Below are 9098 nucleotides of genomic sequence, written 5' to 3' on the forward strand. Positions count from 1 at the left end.
ATCCTGAGTGAGGTAACCCAATCAAAAAAGAACAAACATGGTATGAACTCTCTGATAAATGGATACTAGCCCAGAAGATTGGAATACACAAAGTACAATCTACAAACCACAAGAAACTCAAGAAGAAGGAAGACCAATGTGTGGATACTTCATTCCTTCTTAAAAGGGGAAAGAAAATACCCATGGAAGGAGTTGCAGAGACTAACTATGAAGCAGAGACTGAAGGAAGGACAATCCAGAGATTTCTCCACCTGGGAATCCTTCCCATATTCAATCATCAAATCCAGACACTATTGTGGATGCCAGCAAGTGCTGGCTGACAGGAGCCTGATATAGCTGTCTCCTGAGAGGTTCTGACAGCACACACCATTTCTTAAATGAACGTAACTGTTCTCTGTGGGCTGAGAATAAAGTCACTCACTCAAGTCAAATAGCTTTGACCATAGCAGGAAGTCTGTATCCAAAAATCATGCCTACAGTTCATTCCTTGGTGCAGCAGAACTGTCAGTTCTCAGCTTAGCTACGATGAAGGTAAAATCCTTTGATGATGTGAGGGTCATTGAAGTACAGCCTTATTACAATGAAATCCAATGTCTAAAATTGTTCTTATTTTGGTATTGCCATAGTAAGAGCCAAGATTTTAAGTTCTACTAAATACAAAACAAACAAACAAAAAGACTTTATATATTTATGTTCATTTAAAAAATACTAGTAGTGATGTATTATTTTAAAATATACAGTTAATATGTTTGGAGTTATTTAAAATTTATATTGATAAAAGCATGTATTTTCAGTATCACTGTAGACAAGCATCTACATAAGACTGTTAAATTGATTGTTATTTTATATCAAACAACTTTTATAATACTCATTTTTATTGTTACAATATTTTATAAATTTTAAAGAATATGACAAAAAAGGTATTGTAGGTATTGAAGGGGGTGTCTCTGGGAGGAGTTGGGGTACAAAAGGGAAACAAGAATGTGATTTAATTCTATTTACTTAAAATATGTTTTTACATGTTAACAAAATCAGATAAATTGAAATCATGTATCTTTTCTCATCATAATGCAATAAAACTTAAATCAATTAAAAACACTGTATCTCAGGTAGACATACAAACTTCTGACCTCAAATAAGTCACAAGAAGCTTTGCTCTAACTAGCCTACTCACTGTCCTCCCCCTTGGAAAATTGGCCCCCACCTTTCAAGGCTACATTTTGTATCACAATTTCATGAATGGATAAGATGGTTGGGATTCATGCAAGTTGCTTATTTCATAGACCCATGTGACATGACCCTGAAACAAAGATATATTTTGAGCATTCTTTCTGTATCTCATCTCCTTCCCTTCCCAGGCTTGGGTACAGCTCCATGCATTCCCATTGAACCTTGTCACACAGGGCTCTGAGATGACCTGATGATCTAAGGATGGTGCTCAGAACCCGAAGTACAGCACTGAAGCCCACAAGGCTGGGTCTGATCCTGCACCAATGATCAAACACTAGAAATAGTCTGTTCTATGTGGAAACATCTGTCATGCTGAGGGAAAGTTCTACAGAGCCGCATCTTCATTCACTAGTGTCTTAGTTAGGGTTTCCATCGCTGTGAAGAGACACCATTACTGTGGCCACTCTTTTAGAGGAAAATATTCATTGAGGCTCGCTTACACTTTTCAGAGGCTTAGTGCATTATCAACATGGTGGAAAGCATGGTAGCATGCAGGTAGACATGGTGCTGGAGAAGGAGCTGAGCATTCTCCATCTTGATCCTCAGGCAGAAAAAGGAGACTGCCACACTAGGCCTGGCTTGAGCATAGGAGACTTAAAAGCCCACCAGTGACACACTTCCTCCAACAAGGTCACGCCTACTCCAGTAAGGCCCCAATAGTGCCACTCTCTATGGCCAAGCATTCACACACATGGAGTCTATGGGAGCCATTCCTGTTCATACCACTCCAACTAGAAACACTATCTTCAAACAGGAAAGAGAAGGGAAGACAGGGTTTAGCAGCAGGAGGGCTCCATTCTCTTACTCTCTTTTGATCAAATCCATAATTATTTCACTTCATAAAAATGAATACGTTCCCAGATCCCACATGGCAGACCACAACCATCTGTTAAGTCCAATGCTTCTTCTCACCTCCACAGGCTTATGTACATACATGGTGGGCGTACACATACAATTAAATACTTTTTAAATAATTTTTAAAATTAGGCAAGACATTTTGCCTACATGTAAGCTGAAAATGGATGTGGGACATAGACATGTCTTACAAAACACTGGAACTGGACGTCTTTATGCATAGGCAAGGTAGGCCAGACTCAGAAAAACAAATGTTGCATGCTTTCTCTTGGTAGTGGAAACTTGGTTTTATTTGTGTGCTTTGTGTGAGTGTATGTTGCATGTGCACATGTGTGTGTGTGTGTGTGTGTGTGTGTGTGTGTGTGTGTGTGTGTTTATGAAAGACAGAAGATGGCACTGGATCCTCTGGAAATGCCATTACATTATCTTTTAAGCTGCCCAATGTAGATACTGGGCTGGTCATCTGAAAGCTCAGCAAGTGTATTTAGGTATTGAAAATAGGGGGAAATGGGGCTGGCGAGATGGATCAGCGTGTAAGAGCACTGACTGCTCTTCCGAAGTCCTGAGTTCAGATCCCAGCAACCACATGGTGGCTCACAACCACCTGTAATGAGATCTGACGCCCTCTTCTGGTGTGTCTGAAGACAGCTACAGTATACTACGCCGGAGAGAGCAGGGCCATGCTGAGTTCAATTCCCAACAGCCACATGATGGCTCACAGCCATCTGTACAGCTACAGTGTACTCATACACATAAAATAAATAATAAAAATAAATAAATCTTAAAAAAAAAAGAATATAGGAGGAAATGTTTAAAAGGAGTGACAGAAGTTTGTCAAGAGAAAAGCAGAACAAACAAGAGAAATAGGGGTGGTCTGACTATGTTCAAATATATTATATTTGAATGAAATTACTATGGAGATACTTTGAACAATGAATAAACTTTAAGGTGTATGTTATAATAAAGAATACACTGGATATTACCTTTTTGAGGAAAACTTTTATATGGTTTGTATGTGTATGGTATAAAATATAAACTGGCCAAATTAGAGGGGAAGGGTATATGCAAATGGTAAACCTTAATATCAGCAAATCCCAGGAAAATGCAAATTAAAACCACAATAAGATGCTATTTGTATGAGTGAGCTTATCAGAACGGTAACAGAAAAGTTGACATTGGAGAGAGAGTGGTTTGGTGAGCAGGGGAAGTGGGGAGGGAACAGTTCCCCCCCCCAGGGGAAACCGGGAAAGAAGATATCATTTGAAATGTAAATAAAGAAAATATCTAATTTTTAAAATAGGAAAAAAGAGAGAAGCTGCTAATAAAGCATAGCTTATCAAAATGAAAAAATGGTAAATTACTTTTGGCAATTAAGTAGAAAGATATATTAATGAAATCAAGTCATTTATGTATTTACCTCAAAAAAGAAAAGAAAAGTTGACATTGTTGTTGAGAATGTGTAGATGAGCAACATATTCACAAAGGGAGTTAAAAGTGAATGGATCGATAGATGTCATTATGGAAGATGTGAAGTTTCTTCAAAAAGATTAAAATGCAACTACTGTAACAACCAACACTTCCAATTCTAAAGAACATATAAATAAAGTATTTCAGGTCAGTGTGCTATTGATTTCTGCATGCTATAATTATTGCAGGACTATCCATAGGAGTCAAGGTATGGAAATTATTCATCCGTAGGTGTAGGGGGAAAATGTGAATATCCACAATAAAATGCATATCAAAAATAGAAAACCCTGTCACTTTGGACAACACAGATTAACCTGAAGGACCTCATGCTAAATGGAATAGCCAGATAAAAGAAACCTACTCAATGATGTCACTGAATGAAATGGACAAAGTCGAAGTTACAGAATAAAGTAGTAATTAGAACCCGCCAGTCAGCCTTGTTCTACCAACGATTGGTCACCTTTACTGTCACTCAATAGGATTCTATCCAATCATAACGAAGTCTCGGGATCTGCCCAATCAGGCTCCCGCTCCGCGGTGGGGTGTGCTTTCCCGATTTATTTCGGGCTCCATCATCCCTGTTGCTTCCGGTTTCCGCCAGAGTCCGGCCCTGGCTACTTGGTTCTGCGCTGTCTTTTGGTCAGAGGCACCGGGAGGCTGACGTCTGGCCCCAAGGTGAGTGCAGCTTCTGGGGAACCGGCAGGAGCAGGCTGCGGTCGGTCCTCATCCCCTCGGCTGTAGTCTGGGAACCTGTGCGGGTCTGAGCTCACCGCCTGTCTCTCTCTAGTAAGCAGTGCTCAGCCTAAACGGGCCCTGATTCCTGCATCCATCTCCTGCGGCTCCTGAGCTTACCTCTCCCTCCACCAGGTGATCAGGTGTGTGTCCCCACGCTGCAGTTCAAAAGGACTTTGCACACTGTCGGTGTAATCTATTTTTTTGTGTGTGAGGGCTTCACCAGAGAGGAAGGCATTTGAGAAGTCAGTCCTTTGACCGATTGGCGAGGGTTGGGGGAAGCTGGGGGGGCGGGGCGCGGACTTGAAAAGGAAGTGATAGCTGGAACCCTACCTTGGCTTCTTCTGACTTTGGAGTGCCAGTCAGCTGGACCACAATTAACACAGGCATAGCCATCACTGCTTCCTTGCTTCATCACCAAGAGCATCTCTACACCTCCGAGGCGGTGGAGACCTGTTGTGTCTGGAGGGAAAAGCTATGACAGCAATAACTCATGGAGGAGCACATCTCTCCTATTGTAGTTTCAGCTCCTTGGGAGCCTATGGTAGTTTTCCTTCGAGTGTTCAGAAGAACCTTAATACTCTTAAAAACAAAAAACAAAAAAAAAAAACAAAAAACGGTGTAGAGGCAAACTGTAGGAAAACAAAGTTGTCGACTCAGCCAGTTCCCCTGGGAAAACTCGTTTTAAAAACTGTACTGGTCACATTTATTGTAGCAGTATGGAAGAGAGCAAGGGGATTTGTGTGAGGGAGCTACAAAAAGGCCTAACAGCTGGGAGACCAGCCGTTGTGAGGCATCACTTCTAAAGTCCTGCAGTAAATACACACTCAGTTTTCAGGTTTTCTTGGGAGAAAACCATCTTGATTGGATGAGACATTTTTCCTATAAAATTTAAATATGTCAGACTAATTTTTGGAGTGTTACTCAGTGTGCTAATAGTTATAGCTGTGTCGTAAGTACCATGTGTGTTTGTATTAAACTGTGCTGCACTGACAGGAAGCTAAGCAATGTCACTTAAGTATTTTTCTATAGTTTGATTTCTGTGGCTCAGTAATGTTCATTAAACACCCAACCTTAAAACGTTGCATGATTTATTTCAGAATAAATCAGATGCCCTCTTTTGGTGTGTCTGAAGACAGCTACAATGTACTTATTTATAATGATAAATAAATCTTTGGGCTGGAGCAGGCAGGGACTGAGCAAGCGGGGCTGACCGGAGCAAGCAGGGTTGACCAGAGCAAGCAGAGGTCCTAAAGTCAATTCCCAACAACCACATGAAGGCTCACAACCATATCTGTACAGCTACAGGGTACTCATATACATAAAATAAATAAATAAATCTTTTAGGGGAAAAAAAAAAAGCTCTCCTAGTGAGTTCATCTCCGTTGGCCTTCTCTTCCAGCTGTGGTTTGATGGTCCTCTCAGATCTGAAAGAGTTAAGACAATGGATACATCTGAGGTACGTTGTATGTTTTGTTTTACCTTGTATCTTAGGACTTTTGACCATTGGAAGGGAAGAGTAAAGTTAATGTTAAGACAGGTACACACAAATGATGGCATTGGATATATTGACAGAGCCACCTTTTGGAGAATGACTTAGTCACATTCAGATTGGTCTCTGTTTTTCCCTGATGTGGTGGCACAAAGGTCTGTTTGTTGGAGGGATTAGGTTGACTCAAAGAGAAGGTGCCAACTTCCCATGTCCTGTGAAGTCTAAATAGGCCTCGTAGACATGCATGAGGTGGGTGGAGTTTCCTTCCCAGCCTGCCAACAAGCACAGCATTCCTCAGTGTCAGTTCACCAGTGCTGGAATTCAGAGCAGTTCAAAGGGGTTTTCTTTGCTGACTAAAGTTGTAAAGTTCCAGACAGCTTCTGGGAGATCCCACCTATGTCAGATGAGACCCGGAATATACAAAGACAATGTCCTGCGGGGCCTTCATTTCTCCCCCTGCATTTTTCTCTGCTTGTGTGTATATGCAGATCATGACAGTGTCCGAGCATATTTTCATAGTAATTTGTCTTTACCGTTTACATTGTTGTCCTATTCACTGGACTCTTGGTTCAGATTCTCAGCATCTCATCATAGTTGAATGAAAACCCTTCTCTGCCCGCTGCCTTACTTATGTCTTCCTCCATGCTGCAAAGTCCTGCCCGTTGACTTCCCCTGGAAGGTTTACATTTCCATTTCTGCCTTGATGTTACTGCTGCTTTCTTCACCACTTATCTGCGTTCTTTTTCTGCTTATTGTAGCTTATGCTTTTGCTCTGCTTGCTCCCCCCACTCATTCTACCTCAGAGGACTTCTGGGGTCCAGCGCTTTGGTGGGAGTTTGGTGACTGTGCCTCTGTAGCGTGGACCCCCTCCATCAGCTTTCAGATCATACTTTAATCTTCAAAGTCAAGCTCCCCTTGTCAAAACAGAAATCACATCCTCCAGTGTTTCCTCATACATGGTCTTAATATCAGCTTACCTTGTGTCCTTGATGAACACACTGGAAAAGAGGGATTTTTTTTTCTGGATCCTTCTTTTTATTCCCTTCTCTTCTTTCCCCTCCTCTGCTCCCCAAGGTCTAACATTATAAGCTGCAATCCTGCTGGCTCTGTTTGTTATTCATTCTTGAGCCAGTGGCAGCGTGTGATACCGTGGTTGATGAAGCCTGGTTGCCTCAAGACAAATGGATTCTTCCTTACATTGGAACTGTCCCTCTCTGCCACACTGGAAGGGTCTGTTTCCTCAGTGGTGGTGCCCAGGTGCTGATGAGCCGTGCTGCTAACAGGCAGGCGTGGTGAGGGCCTTGAGATGAGAAAACACAAGTCAGTTGGCCGACATTTGATTTTAAGAGTGATGGGAAAGGTCCCCAGAGCTTAAGTGAAAACAGAAGTGCAGATCTGAATAGTGTGCATATCTTGCTTATGGATTCCACATCACTGCTTCCATGGAGTTTGTAGTTCATACAAAATCTAGTCCTTGCTCAAAAGTGTCTGTGTCCTGTTTAAACACAGGAAACAGGAACAACTGAATTTCAGCCCGTACACAGTTCAGGGTTCTCTACAGTCTCAACAAGTTCCTATCTGTTTCTCGTAGGCAGAAGCCAGAGTATAGGAATCAGCAGGGAGGGGTGAGAAGAGTACCACGCACTTTTGCCTTCACTGACCTGACCTACACAGTGGTTCAGGCTCATTGTCAGTAGCTTAGAAGGAACACTGGCCTCAAAAATGATGACCAAACACACTTGGGAACAGGAGGGTTGACATGCTATCTGGATGGTAGAAAGAGATAAAGGTATTTGTGTCTCCTATTAAACCTCATCAGAGGACTTTATACGTAAAGTACTTAGCAGTGTAGCCTTTTTTAAAGACATGGTCTCACTATGTAACCCTAGTTGGCCTGAACCTCGCACTGTAACCCATGCTGGTCTTGAATTCGCAAACCACCTACCTCTGCTTCCCAGATACTGGGCATATGTGTGTGCACCACCATACCCAGCTTCTAGGACCGTTGTTCATTTCCCTTCCCCATGAACACATGCTCTACTGGCCTAGCTGACTCATATTGGGAAGGAGCCAGAACCACGAGTCTGCTCATCTGGAGGGACTGATTTTATCATGAGCACTTTGCTCCTTTTGACTCCAAGACAGTAGGTGGAGAGGAGCCCCAGCGCTGGTTTGGCTGAGAGTCATCTAGATTACCAAGAGGAGATTGGACTAGTCTTCAATGGAGGTAAGGGAGGGGCTGTTAATGACTTTTGTCTTGCGGTAACCAAATACTGGGAAGAAACCACTTAGGGGAGGAAAGATTTATTTTGGCTCATTGTTTCAGAGATATCAGTTCTTCATGGCCGTCACAGCAGTGATGGCAGGTTGGAGTGGCTCCATCAGTGGAGGTGAGAGTGGGAAGAGGAGCTGTTGTTCACACCATGGCAGGCCTGGAACCTGAGAGAGAAGTGGGAACCAGGGCAGGTATAACCTTCCAAGACATCCCCTTCCGAGTCTACTTCCACCAGCCAGACCCTGCCACCCTAACCTTCTGCAGCCTTCAAAGTAACACCACACACTTAGGATCACATGCTCAAGAGTGAGCCTGTAGGGAACGTTCCATATTCAGACTGTGAGAGGAGGAGTATGTCTAGAATAGAGGAGGTGCCTGAGGCCATCTCTTAGTATAACTATGTCCTATTGTAGCCAAGCCAATCCTGTCAGGCAGGACTACAAATATTCCAGATACCTCAAGTTATGACTGTATGCATCTTTACTTTCCTAATAAAGAAACAAGGTCTGCCAAGACATTTGCTGAAGGCTGGGGAAATATGAGTTAGTACTAGAACTAGCACATACATACATACATACATATATTACATACATACATATATACACCCACACACACCCATGTGCAACCAGTTATAGAAATGAAGACTAGCTGTATAGATTATTTCTGTTTTATAGCAAGTTTGCTTATGGCTAAGGATGTAGCTATGGTAGATCACTTTCCAGGAATGTCTCTGTGTATGTTAATATGTATCAGGCAAATATTTTGAATGCTAATTTTTTTAATAATTTTTCTTAGAAAACTTTTTTTAAAGATTTATTTATCATATTTATGAGTACACCATAGCTGTTTTTCAGACATACCAGAAGAGGGTGTCAGATCCTATTATAGGTGATTTGTGAGCCACCATGTGGTTGCTGGGAATTGAACTTGTGAGATTCCCAGAGGGACCCCCACACTCAAATCCCGGAAGCGATGATCCCACACACCACCAAGACACGGACTTGATGCAATCTGTAAGAGGCTTTTTATTCCAGCTAGCTGGGGCGA

General features: G+C 42.2%; 1 protein-coding gene across 1 annotated transcript in view; it reads left to right on the plus strand.

Moving 5' to 3' along the window:
* The first annotated feature begins 4112 nt into the window (after positions 1 to 4112).
* Positions 4113 to 9098, plus strand: part of LOC116078842 (zinc finger protein 260-like) — a 16660-nt gene continuing 11674 nt past the window's right edge. Inside the window, exons 1-3 of the mRNA XM_031354187.1 lie at positions 4113 to 4227; positions 5687 to 5743; positions 7918 to 8242. The gene's annotated coding sequence lies outside the window, so the exon portion shown is untranslated. The remainder of the gene's footprint in view (positions 4228 to 5686; positions 5744 to 7917; positions 8243 to 9098) is intronic.

The sequence above is a fragment of the Mastomys coucha genome, unplaced genomic scaffold, assembly GCF_008632895.1.
Source record: "Mastomys coucha isolate ucsf_1 unplaced genomic scaffold, UCSF_Mcou_1 pScaffold5, whole genome shotgun sequence".
NCBI lineage: Eukaryota > Metazoa > Chordata > Mammalia > Rodentia > Muridae > Mastomys > Mastomys coucha.